Below are 24877 nucleotides of genomic sequence, written 5' to 3'. Positions count from 1 at the left end.
TAAATATCAACTAGCCATTTCTGTTTATTTTTCACTGCTTATTCCTCTGTTCTATTTTTAAGATGGAAACATGAAGTCCAATAAAACTTGGTACATAGCACACAAGCATTTCAAAGAACAAAACTGCGGACAGAAAACAAGAAGAGAAAAGAAGAAAATGTAAGGTAATTTGATGGAAAAGCAACATACTTTACTGGAATTCTGTTTTGTTCTAAAATAAGATTTTTTTCTTTTTTTTTTTTTAAGAATTGGAACCTATAAACAGGCACTTGAATTGCAAATATCTCTGCAGCAATTCTCTGACCTGCACTGTAAGCACTATACTGCTTAGGTCTGCAAAAACATGGTGACTTTTTTGAAGCAGAGCTAGCCTGAGCAAATTTATTTGCCAGGCAAGCTCTTATTTTTGAGTTTGTTTAAATGTTTTGAAAGTGATACAGATTCACAAATAGAATGTTTAAAAGTTTCAGAGGGGTAGCCGAGTTAGTCTGTACAGGAAAAACTTAAAAAACAACAAATACTCTAGTAGCATCTTAAAGACTAACAAAACATATAGATGGTATCATGAACTTTTGTGGGCACAACCCACTTCTTTAGTTGACAGGAGTGTTAGAAGTCGAGATCCAAGAATAAATAAGGGACGGAGGGGAGAAGGAAAAAAAGAGGAGAGGAAGGGGGGGAAAAAGAGAGACAGTGAGTAGATAAAAACAACAAATGGTCTCGTAGCACTTTATCAACTAATGAAACATATATATAGATGGTATCACGAGCTTTCATGGGCACAGCCCACTTCTTCAGATGACCGGTCTGAATAAGTGGGCTGTGCCCACAAAAGCGCATGATACCATCTACATGTTTCGTTAGTCTCTAACTGTGGTCATCAACCCGTCGATCGCGATCGACGGGTTGATCAGGAAGCCCCAACCAGACGATTGCGAGGTGTTCAGAACCCCCCTTTTTGCCCCTCCTCCCCATAGAAACCCCACTACCTACCTCCAGCAACGAGGGAGGTAGTGCCGGTAGGTCCTGCGGGGTGGACAGAAGTCCAGCAGTTACGCGCCACTTCCAGGGTTTGAGGAAGTGCACAGGCTGCTCCTCCTCCCCCAAACAGCCGGCACCATACCACAAAGCAGGTCTGTGGTGCACCGGGGACTCTCTCAGTCCATATTGGCGCTGAAGTCGCTCACGCTCCCAGTCATTGCTTTTTCCACGGGCACCGTCACCATCTCCAATGGTGTCGAGGTCCCCCACACTACTTGATTCGCAATGGCACCGATCCCCATGCTCTCGAAGGCAAATGCTACCTTCACCATTTCTAGTGGCTGCCATGACTCATCATCATCATATTTACCACAGTTGTTATTCTTTTTCTCCAGCATCATCTAGTGCCTCCTATGATTATTCCCATTCACCCCGTTCAATTCGTTCATCTCATTGAGAACAATCTCGGCATACTTACCTTGATTGACGGTCACCTCTTGAAAGACTTTTTTATCGTGATGACCACTGCCACCGATATTCGCCTAGTCGATGCTCATACTATTACCCTCTAGGTCCCACGGAAGGTCATGATGTGACTGCACACCAACCAGGCAGTCCCCAACTTCATCCCCTCCCACTCCAATGGGCCATCCCGTGTCTCCTCAATGTCAGCCATCGGAACCAGACGATACACAGCTTTCCACCACAGAGGAACCACCACAGGAAACTTCCCCCATGACCGTTTCTCTTCCTCTCCGGATGAGGCCATAATCCCAGGAGACATATCCACCTGACGATATTCGTCAATTTCAAGAACTTTTCAAGAGGGTAGCCATAAGCCAAGAGATACACATAGATGAAGTAAAGGAGAAACAACACCGCCTCCTTAAAAACCTTCAGCCTCAATACAGATAAAAAATAGCCATACCACTTGATGAAGCTATACTTGAGGTCACCGAAAAGATGTGGCAAACCCCAGCCTCTGCTCCACCAACTAGGAAAAGAGCAGACACGAAATATTTTGTGCCACCCAAGGGGGTGGAGTTCTTTTTTACCCATCCCCAACTGAACTCTTCAGTGGTAGATACAGCATGCCAAAGATCGAAAGCCCCTCAATTCAGAAATATCTCTGACAATGACGTAAAGCAATCGGACTTACTTGGTAGGAAGATGTACACATCCGTGACACTCATGCTCCAGATAGCGAACTACACAGCACACCTTTCTAACCACATATTTGACAATTTCACGAAACTCACACCCCTACTAAACCATCTGCCAGAAGCAAAGCGGCCCATACTCAAATTGGTGGTTCTTCTTCGAGCAGTGTCCCATGGGTGCTCCATTGTAGGTGTTGGGCTTGTCCCGGCGCCGCAGATCGGAGATCTTTTCTAGCTGTAGTCTGCCGGACCATGCATGCGCCAAGTACGGCTCGTGGCTTTTCGTGCCGTTTGAGCGTTGATGGTCCGGCTCCCACCAGTTCCTCCTGACCGTCCTCGACCGCGGACGGATTAACGTCTCTCTCGTGAACCCTGTTCACTAACACAGAGAGAGATCACCAATAATTATTATATACATAGTTTAAAAGTTATAGTTATAATTCTTCCTATAGTTAATAGTTCTAGTCGTTTAAAAAAAATCTTTTTCTTCAGTAGTTAGTTTATTCTTCTCAAATGCCGGGATTCAAGAAGTGCGGCGAATGCCGTGAGGCAATGCCTGCTTGTGACGGCCATTCCATGAGCATTAGGTGCCTCGGGGAAGGCCACATACCCCAAAAATGTCCCTATTGCTCCAAGCTGACAGCCAGAGCAAGATGGGACAGGGACATGCGCCTAAATCCTCTTATTTGACAAAGCTCTACAACCCGAGGCCAAACAATCTAAGGAGCCCGCAGAGCAAACTAAAAAAATAAAGAGGAAACCATCTCCAGCACAATCCCTTCCACCCTCAAGATCAGGTGCAGGTGACAAGCCAGGGATATCAATGGCACCGCCTGCAAGTGTTGCGGTGGCGCTTAAAGACAGCCGGAGTAAGTCGGCTCCGAGCCCTTCTATATCGGGCTCCACTGTCTCAGCCGTTCCCTTGGTCTCCAAACCGCTTCCAGGGACTTCCACGGCTACAAGAACCCTGCCGGCGCGGAACGTTCCCCGGCACCGAGCCGTTCCCCGGCACCGAGCTGCAGCCGCTCCCCAGCACTGAGACGCTCCCCGGCACGCAGCCACTCCCTGGCACCGAGACGCTCCCCGGCGCAGAGACGCATGTCCAAGCTGCCTGCGGAGCCGAGCCATTCCTCAGTGCAGGAGCGTACTTCAGCACCGGCTCATTCTAGACGATCACCAAAACAAACACCGAAACCTTCGACAAGGCGACGCTCGGTAACTCCTGAACATCCTCCTTCTACATGGTCGGCACCGAATCGATCATCACCGCCCATGAAGCAACAAAAGCTTAAACGTTCATCGGCACCTGAGAGTTCCCCGTCATCAAGCATACCGGCACCGAGCCATCCTTCGGCACCGGAAGGATCGTCACATCACAGACTTCCCTTAGAAGGACGTCCACCGGCACCGCGGCGGCCTTCTCCTTTGAGACAATCCCCGGAACTGAGACAATCGTTGGTGCCCAGAGAATGAACTGTGGCGACGCGGACCACCTCGGCACGGGCTTCTCCAATACCAGTGGAGATAATTCCTCACTCTGTGCTTTCCACTCCACCTTCCTCTGCACCGGAACAGTTGCTGGCACCACCTGCCCATACATCTAGGAGATTATCTTCTTTCTCACCAAGTCCTGCGTTCTCTCCTGAAGTACGTTCACCATCTCCGGCGTACTCTGAATACTCTCGTACTGGCCAAATCTTGCCACGATCCGGTCATTCCTACCACCATGATCGTCGTTCGCCCAATCGCAGCACATATTACAGAGGAAGGTCACGATCACCAAGATCGCCCGCGTTTTCAACCCATTCGGGATATTCCAGGAGATCCCGTCGTTCCACGTCGCCCTACTATCACCGTAGGTCATCCTCTCATCAGCACCGGTCCCCTCAATCCTCTCTCGTTCAAAAGCACCACGCTCCCCCTGCCCCTTCAAGGCCACCAACTCCCTCTGGGTCTCCTTCTCACACCGGACAACCTCTTCCTGTTCGGGATCCCGAACTTGATCAATCACCCACGCGTCATTCTTCATCGTCACCAGACGATGCAGTTTTTCAAGGAGACACCTCACCATCGGACGACCTACGCCAGTTTCAGGAGCTGTTTAAGAGAGTGGCAGAGAGTCAAAACGTGCAGCTGGGGGACGTGGAACAAAAACAACACCATCTCCTCCATAATATCAAACACACTCACCAGCCCAAGATTTCGTTGCCACTGGACATGGCCATTCTTGAAATTGCGGACGATATTTGGCAGCTGCCGGCATCCGCCCCGCCGACGAATAAGAAGGCGGATAAAAAGTATTTCATCCCCGCTAAGGGGATGGAATTTCTCTTTACCCATCCACAGCCTAACTCCTTGGTTGTGGATGCAGTACAGCAAAAGGCAAAGATGCCGCAACACAAACCTACTGCCGCAGACAGAGACAGTAAGCGTCTCGATTTATTCGGACGTAAAGTTTACTCCTCGGCAACACTCACTTTACGAATGGGCAATTATTCCGCATTGTTGGCAAATCACAACTTCGACAACTACGCCAAGCTTGTACTGCTGCTTCAACATCTTCCAGAGGCGAAACGAGACATTTTAAAGGCTGTAATACAAGAGGGCTACACGGCCTGTGGAACGGCCTTACATATTGCCCTGGATACAGCTGACGCTGCAGCGCGCACGACTGCTACATCGGTCGTTATGCGCAGAGCATCCTGGCTGCAACAGTCCTCTGCTCCCAAAGACCTCTTCTCGAAGGTCGAGGACCTACCCTTTGACAGGCAGAATCTCTTTTCTGATAAGACTGACCAACTTCTGCACTCGGGGAAGGACTCCAGAACCACTTTAAAAACACTGGGCATGTACACTCCTCCATATCGTAGAAAACGATATACCCCCTACCAAAGGCAGAGGCCCTCCCTACGACAATCTCCTCAGTATAGGCCTCGAGACCAACAAAGAGGTAGACAGCGGCAACAGCGGCGCCGCCCGCCGCCCAAAACAACTTCCCAACAGGGTACCAGACAGCAAGTTTTACGCGTCACTCGAGGGGTTGAGAACCATTCCCATCATTACCATTCTGAGTGCTACGAAGGCGATATTTCACCACCGTCTGAGGCCGTACCTCCATCGATGGGCCTACATCACCACCGACAAATGGGTCCTTCAGACAATTCACCATCCCATTCACGTCGCTACCCCACCCATCCCCCCCTGCCCTGTCCCTTTTCAGGGACCCATCTCACGAGCTCTTGCTCAGGCAAGAAGTTACCCGTCTACTCGCTGTCGGAGCAATAGAGCCTGTTCCATCTACTCTATTTTCCCTGGATTAATTTGACAGGATGATGACATCAAAGATATCACATAAGTACTATATAACCTAATTCATTCAGAAGAGAAGTTATTTTTATTCAGATTGTACAACATGTTGTTTTTGTTTGCCTTTTGTTAACCAATTTAACTACCTGAGAAATAGTCAAAAGAAAAATTTAACATCCTGCCCCTTCAAGAAGGGCTGAAAAGCTCACAAGACACATACAGTGGTTACACTGCAAAAGTTTCCCGTTTGAAGAAATGTTCCTGGGTCCCATGATATTCCTCATTTAAAGTACAGAAAATACCTTCACACTGTTAGAACCTTTCAAAATGGAAGAACCATTTCCAGCATGACCACCATTACTGAACCCTCCAGCTAAAACAAGGAAGACAAGGCCTCAATCCCCCTGAAAATAAGAGGGTACAAACACTTTTCTCACTTCTTCCAGTCATATTTAAGGAATATTTATTTTAAAATTTAAATAATTATCCTGGGACCAACTATAATACAAGACACAGATTAACAGATTTTCAAGACTGAAGAGAGGTCATTATGATCATCTACTTTGATTTCCTGCATTACACAAGCCATAGAATTTCACCCAGTAACTCCTTCAGTGGCAGCTTTGGTTTTTTTTTTTAAAAAGAGGCAGGCTAGCTTCATGATCAGTTTGAAGCACCAATAATTTGGAAAATAAATACTCATCTATGGCCCTGAAAGTTTATAAACATCGTTTTCCATTTATATAGGCAGCAAAATGTCCCATATACCTTATCATAATCTTCTGTAGCCCAGTGGGCCTTTGCCTGAGCAGTAACTTCCTGCATTAAATGGATCATATTTGAAGAGGAAATTTATTCACTGGAATTTTACATATTTGCAGCTCTCAAACAAGAGAACTAAACATTCTTCATTATATACAGGCAGTCCCCGGGTTACGTACAAGATAGGGACTGTAGGTTTGTTCTTAAGTTGAATTTGTATGTAAGTCGGAACTGGTACATATTGTAGGGGAAACTCTAGCCAAACATTTCTCCAGAGCTCAGTTTTATTCTCCCACACCTCACTTCCCTCCTTTATTCTCAAGCTGAGGTGTCTGCTGAGAAAAGCCGCTCCATGTCTCCCTAGTCTGCTGGGGGGAGGAGGGCACTAGCTTCCCATCTCCCTGGTCTGCTGGGGGGAAGCAGCTAGTGCGGGGTTGCACCCCGTTTGTAAGTAGGGATCCGGTGTAAGTCGAATCCATGTAACCCGGGGACTGCCTGTATTGCGTTTGTGTTTAGTAAAGACACCACCTTAGGAATCATTTGGCATCCTAAATTAGTCCTTAAAAGAAACTAAAGTTTAAGAGCATTCACAGATGATTGTCAAACACGCAGGGTCCCTGAATACCTGTTGACAAGTCTCTGCATGGTCACTAAGGCTATGTCTACTCGGAAGGGTTATTTCGGAATAACTGATGTTATTCTGAAATAACATAGTCTGCGTCTACACTCAAGCAATTGTTTCAACATAATGTCGAAATAATGTCAAACTGGAGGACTGCTACTCCGACTCTTGTAACTCTAATTGTATGAGGAGAAAGGGAAATTGAGGGAGGAATGCTCTATTTCGAAATAACTGCTGTGTAGACAGTGCCAAAAGTTGCAATAAGCTATTTTGACTTAAGCTACACAATTAGTGTAGCTCAAGTTGCATAACTTATTTCGAGTTTAGCTCTGCTGTGTAGACGTGCCCTAACAGTATTATGCTGCCTGAACAAGGGATAGTACTTAGCCTACTTCACTCCCGGAGTAGCTATGGAAGACATCAAAGACTTGTCCATGCAGCTATTCCTTGCTACCCTGCTAAACCCAGCAGTAAATCCCTCCCTCCCTCTCACTACTTCTGCTGCCCTGGCCAACAAGAGAGGGTAGAGCCAAGACCCATGGACAGCCAGTGACCCAGCCACCTGGGGAGGCTAGCCCCTGGGCCCTCCCCTTGTGCCCCCATCTTCTACCCATCTAATCCCTGCAGGAGCCCAAAGCAGGGCAGGGAGGCAAGGTGCCAGCCCTGGTGTGCTGCATCTTCAGCGCCCACAGCTCCTAGCTGGCGCGGCCACTGCGCCCATAGCCCTAGGGCTCCAGGCCCCAAAGCACTAAGGAGGCAATGCAGGAAGTACACTAGCCTATTGTGGACCTCCCCCAGACTGTTTGGGGATGCTCAGCTTCCCCCTGCCCCCCTGTGCTATTCTATCAATACTGTATTAACCCATAAATGAGCCAGGCAGATTCCAGTTCTGTTTCTGTCAGTGTCCCACTGAGACACAGAGCCCCTTGGCATGAGCTGGTGACTAGTCTGCCAACATCACTTCATCCACTTAAGGAGAGATTTTTCATTTATATAAACTAGGTAAAACGTTGTAAAAGCATACATAGAGGAGCATTATAGGGAGTTTCTGTAATTATTATCTTATTATATAAGAGCCTTCAAAATAGTCCAGAACTAGAGCCAATACTTGTTCAGCATGGAAAGGAGTTAAAAAACAACAAACTGTCCTGGAGCCAAGGGTTAACGCCCTAACTCCATGAGCCTACCAGTCACGCAAGCACTCTCCTCTGGGCTATGCAAGCGCTGACTTTGCCTTGCAATGGATGCACAGTATGGAAAGGAATATGCCCACGCCCACATACCCACACACACTTTTACCTTACGGTTTCAAGGTAAAACAGATGAAAGTTTGAAACTGTCTGGAAATGGGGGGTTTTACTTGGTTTTCCTGGAAAGCCTTAAAACTCAGGCTTGCTTCAGAGTTCTATGAATCTTTCAGTGTACCTGGGGGCTCTTTCATAACAACAATATGCTTGGCAGAGTGGGTCCATAGTGCTGAATGTCAATGTTGCATGGCTTCATTGTAGACATTTAAAATGTTCACAGAGGTATTACTTATCTGGTACACACCTGTCCATGGCTGGGCAATGTTTTCTCCTGATCTTAAGTCCAATCTTCAGGGCTCAGTGTGCAAGGACTTTCTCTCTGAGGCAGGCTAGATGACCAAAAAGTTCCACCAGCCAGTTACCAAAAAGGACTTCAAACCTCTCAAGGCCATGTCTCAATAATACACCCCTATTACTGATAAAAATCAAACCATCTAAATTGCCCATCAGTCGCTGCTTGCAGTGCATATGCAATGCCTCCAGCCTCCTGCTGTCTTGAGTAATGATGAGGAGTACAGGATCTGCCGAAAAAGCTCCCTGCAGTCAGCAAAGCCGTGACTAGACTTTATTTTCACTTTCAAAAGGGAGCATGATCGGCACAGCGCCCAAACGTGAGTATGCAAATTAAGCCCGGGATATTTAAATCCCGGGCTCATTTGCATTTTCGAAGTGCTTGATTTGTGTCCCTCTGCCAACACAGGGATGCAGTCTGAAGGTCGTCAGAGCCTTCAGTATGGGACAGAGGTCAAAGTCTAGCTCTACGTATGTCAAAATAATAAAAAAAATTCTAGTGTCCAAAAGATGAAGCTATTGCTGCATGAGGCCACTAAACACAACTAATTTCTTTATGTCAGTGAAATCTTGAAAGGTAATCTCATTACAGTGATTCCATCAAGATCATGCCAGTCTTTCTATATAAGACGTGAGAGAGCTCAAAACTTAAAATGTGAACTGGATTTTCCTCACATTGTACGCATTAAATATTAGTTTAAGGTGTCAGAAAGGGAGGGAAGAAAGCTGTCCAAACTGATAGATTCAAATCACATAGACTGAAGAAGAGCCTGTTGAGACATTCTTTGAGAAATTATTCCCTAAAGACAGATTACTCTGGCCATGTCTCTCGTAGCTCCAACCATTTGCCATGGCATGCAAACTAAAGCAATTGGGCATAGCTTAAACTGTACTTTTCCTTTTTAAAAACAAAATGCATGTCTGAGTCTGCATCTAACTCTGTTGTTGAAGACAGCTTCTCTTTTTAAATAACACCTCCACCCACTTTTGTGGTGACTTTTAACCCAGCTCCATACATTGTATATTTGTTGAATATCATGGTCAGCCAGATATAAAGCTCTGAAGAATTCTATTTTCACATCAGCTAGAGAGGATAGTTGCTTACTGCTGCTCTGAGGATTGCTTTTATGAAAACTTAGCCCCTTGACAACATGAGTTTTGTTTTAAATGTTGACAGGTTTTAATATACAGAACAGGCCACACTTTGTTTTTCTTCATACCTTGAGTTAACTGCATTTCCAAACCCTCATTTTTCGTTTTCCTTTCGATTTCAGTGATAGTGGCTGGTGGCTCTGAACACCATGGTTGTTTCTCCCCTTTCTGATAAATTAACATTCTGCATAAAAAGATACAACTCTGTGGATTTAGCAATCTGGTTTCACCGATTCCAGAGAGACTGGTCTCTTAATCAAAAGGCCAAAGGTTAGCTGTATTACAGTCCTATACTAGGCTCTGACATACCAGTAGCATCCCAAAGAAATACAATTCCATTAACTAATGTATCTTTACTTCTTTATGTATCTGAATGAAAGTCTACTGAAGTCAGTAGAAAGACAAGATTCTCATTGGTTTCAGTGGATCAAGGCCTGAATGGGTGTAAAGCAGGAAGTATTTAGGTATGCTGAGAATGTGTGTCACTTTGTTTTTCAAGGGCTCAAACTGCTCACTTTTCTAGCTCTGGATAATGATAAGGAAAAATCTTAGTTGACCAGCTCCGTTTTCTCCATTTCCTAGATCTGTGTGGACAATGACAGAACAGGAATACAAAAACAAAGAGGTTCACTATAATGGGCTACAGTTACTAGAGGTAGTCCAGGGTAATATATTTTCTCTTTAAAAATACCACTATCCCATTGCTTCTTCCATCTGCCTTGTTTAACATTTAATACCTTTCCCTTCTCTGAATAAGTTACTGAGATTTTGGTGTCACTGGTTATTCACTCAGATACATTATTGCCTTGCTATCAAAGCCACTGGCATTGTTAATTGTTAGTAATCAGTCACATTGAATTGTATTTCAACAACAACATATGACTGCAGTGATACAGGGGCTGCAATTACTGAGCACAGAAGCAAGCGCTTGTGTAACATCTTATGAAAATAGCTAAGCTACCAGAAACGACTCCTTTGGGTTTTGTTTTTTACACAGAAATAAATGAGGGGGGATCATTTTTCCCACCCAGGACTTGAGTTTGCACAATGCAGGGACAGAGTATTGCATGAATCAGGGCAAGCTAAGACTGATGAAGGACCGGGTGTGCAGGGGAATCTGATCATGCATTAATGAGTCTGCTGCTGTGCAGCAGTCAACTGCTGAGGAGCAGAAGTAATATCTCAGTGCTTCAAGGGCATGCTGAGAATGGCACTTAAGGTCATGTCTTTTAAGACATCTCCATTCTGCACTCACATTCCTCCCCTTCTTTACCCTGTTCCTTTGAGAATATGAGAGTGGACACAAAAGGAGAACATTCAGTGAAGAGAACTATGCCAAGCGCTTAATCTTTCTGATGTTCACACATAGCCTGTGCTCACATTTGTACTGGAAGGCAACAACCCTAGGTTCCTTGCTGTGCATGAGAGAAAGACTTCAAGGATCAAGACTCTCGTGTGGCCTTTACAGGATGGAATATACTACCCATAGTCATCCGGTTTGGTATTTCCTTCAAGCAGTAAGCATGAAAATTCATGTTATACCTGTATGATAGGAGCCACCTTGCTACTCCAGTCTCTAGAGCAGTTTCTCAAAGTGGTCTGCGGATCCACTCTGAGAAACCTGCTAACTGGCTGCTCCAATTTGTTTATTTACTGGCTCCTCACTCAGCCACAGAGCCTGACGGCTCCCATTGACTCTGGTTCACCCTTTGCAGCCATGGGAAGTGGCTACCCAACCCATGCCGCTTCATGCAGCTTCCCTTGGCTGTAAATGGCAAACTGGCGCCAATGGGAGCTGTGAGTCTCCATGGCTGTGGAGCCAGTAAATAAACAACTTGGAGCAGCCAATTAGCAGGTTTCTCAGAGTGGATCCGTGGGCCACTTTGATAAACACTGCTCTAGAGTGAGTGAGTCTTGTTTGTGGTAGGCAAGGGTTAACGCCCTAACACCATGAGCCTACCAGCCATGCGAGCACTGTCCTCTGGGCTATGCAAGCACTGACTTTGCCTTGCAATGGATGCACACCAGTTCCTGAGTCTCCCTGAAACATTCCCCTCTGATATCCAGCTCCTCACTCTACTCTCAGAAATCCCAGATCCTCAGCTCCCAAAGGAACAATGTAGTCAATTTTACACAGGAGCAGTGGTTTAAGGTAATCTGCAGTGATTGTGAGCACTTATAAGAAGAACATAAGAACCACCATACTGGGTCAGATCAATGGTCCATCCTGACCAGTATCCTGTCTGCTGACAGTGGCTAATGCCAGATGCTCCAGAGGGATGGAACACAACAGGTAATCCTCACGTGATCCCTCCCCTGTCACCCACCTCCAGAGAAACAGAGGCTAGAGACCCCTTTCCTACCCACCCTGGCTAACAGCCATAGATGGACCTAATCTTCATAAATCTATTTAGCTCTTTTTAAAACCCTGTTGAAGTCCTAGCCTTCACCACATCCTCTGGCAAGGAGTTCCACAGGTTGACTGTATGCTGAGTGAGAAAAACTTCCTTTTGTTTTTTTTTAAACCTGTAATAAACTAAAGGAGGTTTATTTAAGAAAAAAATAGAGGTTTGCTAGAAACAAAAGAGAATGATGGAAGCAGATGGATACAATATCCTTAGGACCTATCCTTATTGTCATCTTTCCTAGCTAATAAAGTAGGTTTCCCACCCCAAAGTTCAGTCTCTTTGCAAAGATAGCTGGCTTCACAGGAACCAGGATCCAATCTTTCATGAAACCCCCATACCTCCCCGCCCATCAACAAGATGTCTCCTGAGTAAATGGATTCAGAGTCTTTCCTCACCCTGTCATATGTTGAATCAGTCTTTTTATCTCCACATCATCTCAATTGTTTGCATATGTCCTTGATGGTTTTCCACTGAGTGTTCAGAGGTAGGAACATGGGTAGACCACTGAGCCATGCATTACATCACCGGCTAACCAGGAAGGGATGACAACTCCCTCCTGTTTGAATGGGCTATCACTGAGACCTAGGATTCCCTGATAACAGAGCTAGATTATCATTTTGTGAGCCTGGTGCCAAACATGTTTGTGGGCCCCCATGTAGTCATTATCAGCCCCTTCCGAGTATGGGCCTAGTGTAGCAATACCTGATACTGAGTCTCAAAGGCATTTTTCATTTTGCTCATGCACCTCTGCAAGATTGTATGTACTGCAATACATAGCTTCCTCAGCCCCCAGTTTTTCTCATGGAGCTGTACACCCATATGGGTTTACCAGTGTCCACAGTGAGCAGAAATCTCATAGGGTATGTCTATACTACCACCATAGTTCGAACTAGGGTGGTAGTGTAGACATACCCATAGTGATCAGGGGAAACACCCACAGATTTACCTCCTTCTTTATCCAGACATTCTATAGCCATATCTCCAGGACACCCCATTTCAGCAGCCAGTGTATGTGGTCCTGGTCTGAGCTCAATAAAGTCCCACAGCCAGCAGCTACCCCAATCAATTCTAACAAACCCCTACTCCAGCACCCAGTAAAGTAGAACAATTTTTAGTTGTGTAATTGGAGGATATCTGGATCCATATTGTAAAACTGTCCCACAGAATAAGGAAAAGTTAAGGTACCTTTCTTTGTTCCACTCTTTGTTTCTGTGGGGAAATCACCAATGTGATATTGTTATTTCTTTTTAAAAGAAGAAAACTTAAAAAAACACACATGTGGTGATAGCAGTTGAAAATATCAAGTCTAGACCCAGTTAGCCCTAGGAAGATGCCGGCATTTGTTGATCAATTTTTATCTTATTTTTCTACAACAAATTAAAATAGATCAGTTTTTTATTTTGGGGGAAATGATGTAACAACAGCCCAAATTGAATTTGAGCATGACTATTCAAATCTGGAAGGTGCTAGATTCCCTTTCTGGAGTATTAGATAAATCTGGAAGGGAAAAGCCAATTCCATGGCTGTGGAAACAAAATCAAATCCTCCTGTGTTCCTGGTATTGTACCTAAAGCTGCCCCGGCCCTCTAGTACAGCCTTCCCTCCCTTATCATATTAACCTCTCCTGGTGGAATCAACATACCTCCCTTGCCAGGCTTTAGACAGGGGTGCACTATTCACTCAGTCCACTCAATTCCTTCTTTGGGGGTGGCAAACTGAGGCCGCTAGCATCCTTAATCCAGTTTGGCAGGCTTCTAAGGATGAGCTCTGGGACAAAGCTTCCTATTCCCCTATGCACACGTTCCCACTTATAGAACCACCTCTTTCTAGTAGCCCATATGCAGCAAGCTGCTGTGCATGGGTCACAGCTTCCCCACACTCCCACTCCCTCCCAAAGGAATGCTGGGAAATGTAGTCCACTACCTGCTCCTGGGCCAACTCTCTAAGCATGGAGCTGACCAAGGAATTACAGCTCTCAAGGTACCTTGGGCTCCCCATCATACCCTGCAGACTTCCACTGCACAGAGCAGCCTGGAGGAAAGAAGAGAAATGGGGCCCTTCTGAGCTTGGGCCTGCTGCCAGAGAACAATTGACCCAGTGGTAAATCCACCACTTCCTGGGACTTTTACTTCAAGACCAAGACACAGTTTTCAATATAATTACATTATTTGTTCCTTTTGACCCACGTGTGCATCTAGCAATGATTATTAGTATTGATACATTACAAGCTTTGAGTATATTCCTCACAGGCTGTTTTATGGATAAATATCATGAAAACAGTATATTAGATGCAGTGACTTTGTCCAATCTGAGATGTAAGTCGCTTGTAAAGAACAATAAACTCTTTGCCAATTGGTACCAATGGGCCACTGTATCACACCTTGGGACTGATGCTATTTCAGAAGATCAGATGCAGTTTAATGTGGGACTGAAAATAGCACTGTACAATCAAGGCCAACTGGAGGATCATATCAAAACCACAGTAAAGTGTGTGCATGCAAATTTAGATCTAAAAACAAGTCTACTCTGTCCTATCTGATCACCAAGCAACTGCCAGTTTGTTATAGGCAGTCCCCTATAAGCCCATGGCGAGGTGCTCCAAAGAAAAGATTACTAGATAAAGCTTCAATTTGTTAACTAGACACAAAATCAGCCTGCTTAGGCGTCTCTGTAACATAATCCTTTCTTATTAATCTTTACAACACATATACATACAACCTACCAACAGCTACAGCCAGTAAGTATATACATGAGGATAGCATCTGTTTTGCTGATGTTCATGATGAACTACAGAATATTGAAGGGTCACTCAGTCAGGACATGAATACTCTGTCCTCTTACCTTTTGTCAGTGGAGACTTACATGAAGTGAGTCTCAGACAGTTGCCACAATCTTCCATCTGAACAACTGTCTGGCCAATCCACCCTTTCTAGTCTCCACTGAGGATTGTTTATTCCCTTTCCAGCTATTTCTCACTTATTTAGGAGTCAAACTGGGCTGCAATCTAGGGGTGTGTTTACACAGCAAAGTTATTTTGGAATGACAACGGTTATTCCGAAATAACTATGTGAGCATACACAGCAGCAATTCTGTTATTTCAAAATAATGGACGGCGTATTCCGTTGTCTGTAAACCTCATTCTACGAAGAATAATGCCTATTCCGAAATAGCTATTTTGAAATAAAGTGCAAGCAGATTCTCCACTTCTGCTATTTCGAAATAGCCCCTCACCAGGGCCATTCTAAATTATTCCTCCTGGGGCTCTAACTTGAGATAGCATGTCCACATTAGGGACGCCTGCCTTGGATTAATTTTGAGGCTTCCCTGCAGTGTAGTTGTGCTATTTCAAAATAAGCTATTTCAGAATAACTGAGCGGATTGTACCCACGAAAGCTCATGATACCATCTACATGTTTTATTAGTCTTTAAGGTGCTACTAGACTATTTGTTGTTTTTTAAGTTATTCCTGAATAAGTTATTCCGAAATAACCGTATAGTGTAGACATAGCCTAGTACACCAGACCAATCTAGAACACAAAGAAAATGAGCACCTCTAGCACTGCCTTGATCCAGATGCCCGCAGGAAACTCCTAGGGAGCAGAGGCAAATTTTCTATGAACCTCAGTCCACTGGAACAGCATGCAGCAGTTAGGGACAGAAACCAACACAAATATCTAATTAATTTGAAGCTAAACATAGCCACCTCTTATCATTAGTAGTTGTCTTAGCCCCTCATTATCATCTAATTTGTAAGTGTTGGCTAATATAATTCCCCCCAAATTTCAATGAGATGCCATCACCCTAAAACAGCATGGAAAGCTATGACAGATTAAAACAACTTGCTGCATCCCAGGCTCACAATGATTCCATCAGATGCAGACAAGCAGTGGACGCAGTCCTACAAGATCTCGCCTCCAGAGGAAAACACATATCCCTGCAGTTCCTGCTGATTTCATATGACTGACTTTGTGACATTCTTTCATGATGGCCATTCATGCACTCATGACCAGGACTTCTGGCCCAGTGCCAATCTCAGATAAATAACGGCATAATAAGGCCGACAGGTATGTCCTTGCAGCAATTCTGGGATAGAGAGACAGGCATGCTAATAAATTTCGGAAGCTCTAACTTACGCCCATCTATGTGCAACCTGGGATGGAAATCCTGCAGTTTGGCTTAATAGGCTGCTGATTGGAACAGCCAGAGCAGTTGCTATAATAAAGAAATTTTGCTTAGATTAATCTTCACAGCATGACTGAAGGGCAGTGATGCAAATGGTCAAGCATGTGGTGGAGAACTGCCTAATTAGACAATTAGAGGGTGGAAAGCAATACCTTGCTACTCTCCGTGATGCAGCAGTTAAATGGCTGAACATTTTAGATATTGCAATGCGTATGAAAGAAGCAGCAGCTTAAGGATGCCAAACAGCAATTAACAAGCCAGTTTGGTCAGGGACATTCATTCCCAGTGGCACCTTGCTTTTACATGTGCAAACAGCATTAGATGTGTGACCAGAGAGCTGTAACAAAACCACAATACACCTGTTCATTTCTAGTGTTCCCTCTCTGACACATTATCTATTTGATTATATTTATAATCAGTATAGACTATGAATTCTAATTAAAAACCAAACCAAACAATAGCTGGAAATATATATTACACTCTGTAGTGCAACACTGGACTTTAAAGTGTCACATGGGCCATATCAATACTGCACTAAAACACACAGATGAATCAGGCTCGTGGGGCTTGGGCTACAGGGGCTGTAAAATTGCAGTGTAGACATGCAAGCTTAGGGTGGAATCCAAACTTTGAGAACCTTCCCCATTGTAGGGGTCCCAACTCCAGGACTCCAGCCTGAGCCCTAACATCTACACTGCAATTTTATAGCCCTGCTGACCCTACTCTGTGAGCTTGAATGAGTTGACAGGGGCCATTGCCAATGTTTAATTGGCCAATGTAGACGCATCTTTGGAATAAAAAGGAAGTATATAACATTGGTTATTATTCACCATCTTTGCCTACTCGGAAAGAGCACCCAGATCGTTTACTGCCATAGGCCATTTCCATCACTGGTATCATTTCATAGATAAAGTATATATTAGTGGGAGTCTGCTCTTATACCTATATCCTTCTGACCCTAAGAAGTGTTTTTTTTCTGCTAAACTCCCCTGCTGTGTCTAGACTGCATCCCTTTTCCGTAAAAGGGATGCAAATTAGACACATCGCAATTGCAAATGAAGAGGGGATTTAAATCCCCTCCGCTTCATTTGCATAAACATGGCTGCCGCTTTTTTCTGACTCGGGGCTTTGCTGGAAAAAAGCGCCAGTTTAGACGGGGATCTTTCGGAAAATAAAGCCTTTTCCAAAAGATCCCTTATTCCTTGGATCTTTCGGGCTTTATTTTCCAAAAGATCCCCGTCTAGACTGGCACTTTTTTCTGGCAAAGCCCTGAGCCGGAAAAAAGCGGCAGCCATGTTTATGCAAATGAAGCGGGGGGGGGGTTAAATCCCCGCTTCATTTGCAATTGCGATGTGTCTAATTTGCATCCCTTTTACGTAAAAGGGATGCAGTCTAGACACAGCCCCCTAGTTTGTAAGTTACATTCTTTTTACACCCTCACTGAATGGCACAGGGGTGAAAGTGATAGTATGGACCTGTGGCTAAGGTACTGGTCTGGGAATTAGGAGATCTGGTCTGGGAAACGGGCAACCTAGGCTAGTGAGTGGGCTGCAGGAGTGGCCCTACTTCATTTCAGTGGGACACAAGGTTTTCATAACTGAGACGGTCTGCTAAGATAGGCTAGTTTTATTAACCGTGCATGCCTATCTAGAATTTACAGGCTATGCCGATTGCACAGTAGTAGTGCTCTGACTGGATGCAGAGGGAACACATGGCTCTCACAATCAATGTGTGCAATCAGCACACACTTCACTTCAAAGGCCCTTGCTGTGTGTGCATGTTGCTTTAGTAATACCAGTAGAGGGGGAAAAAAAACGACGCTGACAGAAACCAGTGGAATCAGGCAACCCTGTGCATGGGCAGGGCCGACCTGAGCCATTCATGCACCTGGGCCCCAGGAGCGCAGTGCCACCCTCAGGAATGCGACACATGCGCAGCCCCGCCCCCGGGGATCACAGCGCACCCCGCCCCTGGGCACCCAGCGCATGCGTGGCCCCAGCCCCGCCCAGCCCAGCAGCCCCGCGCAGCTCCTCCTGCAATGGGGCACCCTGGGCGTTAGCCCGGTCAGCCCGTAGCTTGGGCCGGCTCTGTGCATGGGCAACAGTAAATAAAATGTCTTGTGGGCCACACATAGAATCCTGATGGGTCTAGATTGCCCACCACTGATGAAGGGTCTGTTCTTGCCTCTTGAGCTCCTGTATGAACTTAGGTAAAGCCTCAGGTTCCCCGTCTAAAAATGTGAATAACTAATAGTGATAGAAATGTAGCCGTGTTAGTCTGGGGTAGCTGAAGCAAAATGCAGGACAATGTAGCACTTTAAAGACGGTTGTGACTATTTTCTTCCTCTATTTGATCTGAGGAAGTGGGTCTGGCCCACGAAAGCTCATCATCTAATAAACCATCTTGTTAGTCTTTAAAGTGCTACATTGTCCTGCATTTTGAATAACTAATGATACTCAATTTCTACTGGAACCCACTTTGAAATGAACAGATGAAGACAGCACTTTTCTGTACAAGACTGAAGTATTGTTATTACTTTACCCCTCTTACACCTCTGGTGAAATATGCACCATTGCTTCCTTCAGTACTGACTTCAGTGCCATAGTTCAAGGCTTTCCTAACTCCATTACACAGATTCAAAACCACCGCCATTCCACTGACCTCCACAGAATTACTTTAACCCAGTCTGAAAGCAGAAATTGGCTCCCTGGATGTAATCAAATGATGTGTACTGCATTAGAGCACTGGTGTGGACCTCAAAGACCTGGGAAAGTGCTGGCATCTCCCCCCACCCGCAGTATGTGGTAGAAAACACACCATCGATTTCTCGTCATTAATGCATTTCTAAACCATCCAGGGTGTCACAAGACTGATGGATGAGCGGTAACAAGGCTTGGAAACTGCGGAGCCCCGCACCGTCAGGACTCCAGTCATCATCCGGTGAATGCGCTATGTGAAGCCCTTGATTTTCTCTTTTCTTCCCGTGACCTTTGGGAGCGCCGGGCTGCATGAGAGGGTAGCACTCAAATCCCGAGAGCCAAAGCCGTGGGAGCGCTTGGCCGCAGCCAGAGGATTGTGGGCACGGGGCGGCTCGGCCGGCTTCTCCCGCACTCCCGCCAGGCAGGCTCGCCCAGGCTTGCGGGACTGTCTCCCGGAGCATCCCGACACCGGGCAGCAGCCCGGCGCGGGGGAAGCAGCCGCAAACCACAGACGCACCGAGCGCACCGGACGGATCCGGATCCGCGCGGAAGACACCTCCCAAGGTAAAGAAACTTCGCTCCTTTGTCAGCCCCGCTGCCTCCCGGCCGCCAGCTGCGGCGCCGCCTTTGTCTGCGCGATCTTCCCGGGGCTGCTGCTGGGGTGCGGGGAGGATTTGGGGACGGGGGGGGGGAGGGGGAAGAGCCAAAGGCTCCATCTGCCTCTCAAGCCCCCCCACCCCACCCCCAAGCCGGAGAGAGCTGGGGGACCCGGCTGCCCTTCACGGGACTGCCCAGCGCGAGCTGCAGCTGCGGGGCGAAGTGAGGCGCTGCCGGGCGCTAGCCGCTGCCGAGCCGGGCCGCCCCGTGCTGGCCGGGGCTGTAGGAGGCAGCTGGCTGCAGGCAGCGCTGCCATTTACTGTTACAGCGCAGCGAGGGCTAAATACCCCCCCCCCCCCCCCCCAGCCTCGCAGCTGGAAACAAAGTCCCGGGCAGCGAGGAGAAGGGACCCGGCTGGAGCTGCCTGGGCCGGGGGCTTTTGCGGAGCTAGGGTCGGTCGTTTCCCGGCGAGAGCCCCCAGCCCCACCCGTGACATTGGGCCGCTCCTCGTGCCCGTGCGCCGGGTGCGAGTTGTCATCTGCTCGCAAGCGGCAGGAACGGGGGGTGTCCCCAGCCCCTGGCTCGTCGCCCCCTTTGCTCCGGTTGGGCGGGCCACAAGCGGACTTGTAATAGCCGGGGAGAGAAGAGACGGATCCCCCCCCCCCCCCCGGGGAATGCGCCCCCGCGGTCTCGCACTGTCCCAGGGAAGTTCTTGGGGCAAAGAATGGGCCACTCCCCCTGGATTTATCCCATTCGCGACAGGGGAATGCTTCCCCCACTTACCCCGCAACTCAAACACTGTGCACTCCACAGAACAGCAGTGCTCCACCAGGGGGCCATGCCCCCCATTTCAGGGGATCCAGGAGGGCTGAGGCTAGGCACCCCACAGGGCAGAAGCCCCACACCCTGACACCCAGTGGGGCTAAAGCTGGGAGTCTTGAGTTCTTCTGTCCCCCAAACTCTAGCATCTGGTGTTGCAGAAGCCCCAACCTCCCGCAGCCCCATTGGGCAGAAACCCAAAAGCTGTGCAAGGCAGAAACCCTGACTCTCCATCCCACCCCTACCTGCATCTGAAGCCCTGAGCTTGGAACCCGCAGTGTCTGGAGCAAGGAACCCTGTCTTAATAACCTCTGCCCCCTCATGGGACCCTGACATGTTTATAGCATATTGCAGGGGCATTAAGAACCTCTGGCATACAACATCCAGAACTATATAAGCACTAGACAAATCAACACTATTATACCTATTCACATTTGCAAAAAGTAAAGAAAACAAGAGTATACAAATGTCATCTCGGGTTAAAAATATATACTTAAAAAGAAAAAAATCCTGTAGCTATGTGCCCCATAAAATATTTAAAATTGAATTTGCTTTTGATGTTTTTGTGGTTTCTTTTTTAAAATGTCAGTCATAATGGAAAAGGGAAATAGGCATTGTCATTGTTGTTTCTAGTCAATTTCACTTGCAGATTCTCATGCACTAGCACAGTGCCACAGTGTTTAAGTTGCAAACAAGTCCATGAAAACGTTGCTATTCCTATTTTGAAAATGACAAAACCTTAAAGTGTTGCTTAATTACCAAATAGTGTCAGCTAATTAAGTGGAACGCTGAGGCTCAAGGATCCCAATTTTGGTCCTGTAGGGTAGAGAGGTTCAGATCATGGGGTGACAGGGTTCAGGACTCCCAGGACTCAAGATTCCCAACTTTAGCCCTGTAAGTTGGGGGGCCGAGGAGTTTGATTCTTCTACACTGTAGGATACCACAGCTCAGGGCTCCAGGCTTTAGCCTCACACAGGCACTGGGGCTCATGTTACCAAGACAATTTAAGATTCCATTCCTAACCCTCTCTCATGAGTACTTAGGATGTAATATAGGGATCCCATCCCTACCCATCCTCACAGGTACTCAGAGTGCAAGGGACCCAACTTTTCCCAGGCTCTACTCCTCTAAGGGCTCTGGACTTTAGTCTTGTGTGTCTTGGGGCTCTAGTCTCATGGAGTGGGGGAGCTCAGGACTTCTGCCCCACAGTGCATTGGAGTTCAGCGCTTTAACCTTGTGGGGCGCTAGAGTTCAAGGCTTCTGGTCTGCAGGATGCTGGGGCTCATGGCTCCCTGCTTCTGCCCTGCGCCCTGTAAGGCACTGGAGCTTGTGACTCATGAACCCCAGCCCCCAGTTGAGAACCACTAGGCTACATTTCTGTGTTAGTATGCAATAATTATGCTCAGATTAGGAAGGGGGGATTGGTAGTAAAGTGAGTACAGTATAATTTCTCTCTCCACAAGAGTTATATTTTCTCGCTCATAATAGGTCTCAAATTCCAGCCTTGCCAGGAGCTGGTGAGCCTAGTGGTAAATTACCTTCTTAAAAACAAGACTCACTTTGTGACCTGTTACAGCACAGAGACAAAATGCGTAAAGGTTGATTCCAATCTCACATATGCCGGTACAAATCTGGAGTACTTCACTGAAGTCACTTGAATCCCAGAGTATAAACTGGTGTGAGTGATATCAGAGTCAGTCTCTTGTACTATAGCGGATATCATTCAGTGCCACTGTAACCCATGCCTGTTTGGTGTGGGGTACTGTCTGTCCCCCCCAGAGGTACCTAAATCGTAGAGACTGATAAGTTTGCTACAATTTTGGCTAAGAGACAAGTGGATTTTGGCTCATGCATCTAGTGCCAAAGGTTTCACATTCAATCCTGACAGCAATATCCCACCTCTCTGTTAGGCCAGATGCTAGGAATTTTGGTATCTGCACACTCATGAGCAAAATAACTGGATGTTGGAAATAAAATATGCAGTGTTGCAATACCAGAGCAGACCACTGTTTTATCCATTTTGTTGTGATGCCTCCAGAAATAGATACTATATTAGAGGAATATGGAAATGCTCACAGCAGAAGGCTGGGTAAATGTTGTTAAGTGTTGTAATATAAACATTCTGACTATGAGGGACTTGATGATTCACCTCCCCAGAAGGAATGGGGTGGTGGGTAACTTGGACTTGTGAGCTTTTATGATATAGCCCTAGCACAAGGGAACCCTGGAATCATGCAAAATTATTCCATTTTTCTCTGTAATCCTCCCTTCAATAAGGTCAGCAACACACACAGCCAGATTTTCAGAAGAGCTCAGCATCACACTAGGAAATGTGCATAGGGAACTTAAGCACTTTTAAAAGATGGTCCAAGAGTTGAAGCTTAAAATGTGGCCTAGAGAGTTGAATGCTAGCATGTACATTCAAGGACAGAACTGTAACAGATGCTAATTTTCCAGAGATGGTTACATCTGGCTGATAGGTAGTTTGTACAAAGTACACTGGGATTCGATTAATGATTTTGTATTAATATAAGCTCATTCACTCAATCTTTACCACTACGCTACTGTTTCAGGTCATGCCCCTGGAACATGCCCATCGTATATTTTTCAAGGAACATTTTATTTCAAAGCATTATAGGCAAATCCATGCTTGCTGTGACAGCAGGGAAGCTTTTGAAATTTCATCGGGGATGAATTTTGCCCCCAGGTTCCAACTGAACATTTTGTGTTAATGTTTCCCCCTTACTGAGTGCACCATATGACAGCATAGTTGCTATGACACTTCATTGTTCTTAAACGGCAAAATCCAGATTTCAGCAATACTATCTAAAATAACTTGTAAACTGTGAGTTAAACTTGATAGCTGATCTCTTTAACTTAGACAGCTACTGTGTATGTTTTGACGGGCTAAACTTGTCCACATTTTGGGTACACGATGGAGAAGTGCAATCAGTTCTGTATTGGACTGAATACAAGTATGAATCAAAAGTATGCACATCTTCCGAAACAGCAACCTGTAGACTGCGGTGCAAAGTGAATGTTGTATATATTTTAGAATGTATTAAGAAATTAATCAGTGTAATGATATGCAAGACCAATTAGAGTCATGAGCCTCATTCTGATCTAAAGCTAGTTTTAAACCACTATAATTCCATTGGTGTCAAAGGAGGTTCTTCTGATTTACACCACTATGGGAGCAGAATCAGGATCTAAAATAGCCTTAGATGAAAGACTAGGTGCATACTCATGCTCTCCTTATAAAAAGGAAAAAGTCTCCATTCCATGGAAGTCATTGTCTCCTTTAGTAGGTCCATGTGCATATGCTAGAAACCATTTCATTAGCCCTGAAATGTCTGGCCACACAACTCATGACTGAGATGTCCCTGATATATGCTACAAGTCCACCAATGCAAGGAGAAACAATAACTTTGCCAGTTTTAAATCTAAGGGTACGTCTAGACTACAGGGTTTTGTCGACAGAAGTTTTGTTGACAGATACTGTCGACAAAGCTTCTGTCGACAAAGAGCGTCTACACTACATTCAGTTCTGTCGACAAAGCAAGCTGCTTTGTCGACATGGCAGTGTAGACGCAAGAACAGTTTACATGCAATAACACCTTCTGTCGACAGAACTCTGTCGACAGAAGGCGTTATGCCTCGTAAAATGAGGTTTACCAGAGTCGACAAAACTGCTGAGTTCTGTCGACATTATGTCGACAGAACTCAGCGGTAGTGTAGACGCAGGTATAGTTTTGTCGACAAAAGTCCACTTTTGTCAACAAAACTCTGTAGTCTAGACACACCCTAAGACTTCAAGGTGGCTTTGGAAGGGAAGATTGCCAAATCTTAGTCCCTTTGGTGTCAACAAGAGCTGCGTTATCAATTCTGCAGGGTCAGGACTTGTCCTGTCGTCACCACTCTGTTTTTGATTTGCAAACCTAAAAATATGGTAAAGGGGAAAAAATGGAAGAAATAACTGTAACATCCTTCTGGCAAAGAAAGGATTTGTTTTGAGGGGAAAAAAAATCTCATTTTGTAAAATTTGCAGAATCCATAAACTTTGCAAAACTCAAGGAATTAGTAAAATGCTGCTATATAGGTATGGGGAGGAGGTAGCCAATGGGAGAAGAGGGCAGGACTGTTAACTTTTACTAAGAAGTCACTACTTAATTGTTGATGTATAGTAAGACTTAGGACAAGCAAACATTAGCTAATCAATCTTTGCAATATTCTTGGGAAGCATAATTGGGAAGTACTGTCAGCCACCTCTTAGATAGGGAAACTGAAGCAGAGTAATTAGATGAGTTGCCAAACAGTGTCAGGAAATGTTCTTATGCCTGTCCTGAGATAACTTTCCCCTGAACTGTATGGCAGAGAGGATGAGCATGAGTAGTAGTACCTCCTGAATGGACAGTTCTTTCAACCTCATGCAATTGTGGAACAGAGTGGAACACACTGGATATTGTGCATTAATGGAGGTTCAAAGAAAATTCAGGTGTTCAGCACAAAAGGATCCTTTCTAGTAACTAGCTGCAGTGATGGACTCTGCTGATATCCAGTGATCAGAGATCCCTTATTTAATCACAGAGTA

General features: G+C 45.8%; 1 protein-coding gene across 2 annotated transcripts in view; it reads left to right on the top strand.

Moving 5' to 3' along the window:
• KANK4 (KN motif and ankyrin repeat domains 4) overlaps positions 1 to 24877 on the top strand; it is a 111023-nt gene that overhangs the window by 28593 nt on the left and 57553 nt on the right. For both annotated transcript variants that reach the window (XM_075936144.1, XM_075936143.1), the window contains 2 exons: positions 63 to 164; positions 19029 to 19434. The gene's annotated coding sequence lies outside the window, so the exon portion shown is untranslated. The remainder of the gene's footprint in view (positions 1 to 62; positions 165 to 19028; positions 19435 to 24877) is intronic.

The sequence above is a fragment of the Pelodiscus sinensis genome, chromosome 9 (assembly GCF_049634645.1).
Source record: "Pelodiscus sinensis isolate JC-2024 chromosome 9, ASM4963464v1, whole genome shotgun sequence".
In the NCBI taxonomy this organism is placed as follows: domain Eukaryota; kingdom Metazoa; phylum Chordata; order Testudines; family Trionychidae; genus Pelodiscus; species Pelodiscus sinensis.
This window is presented reverse-complemented; position numbering and strand designations above follow the sequence as displayed.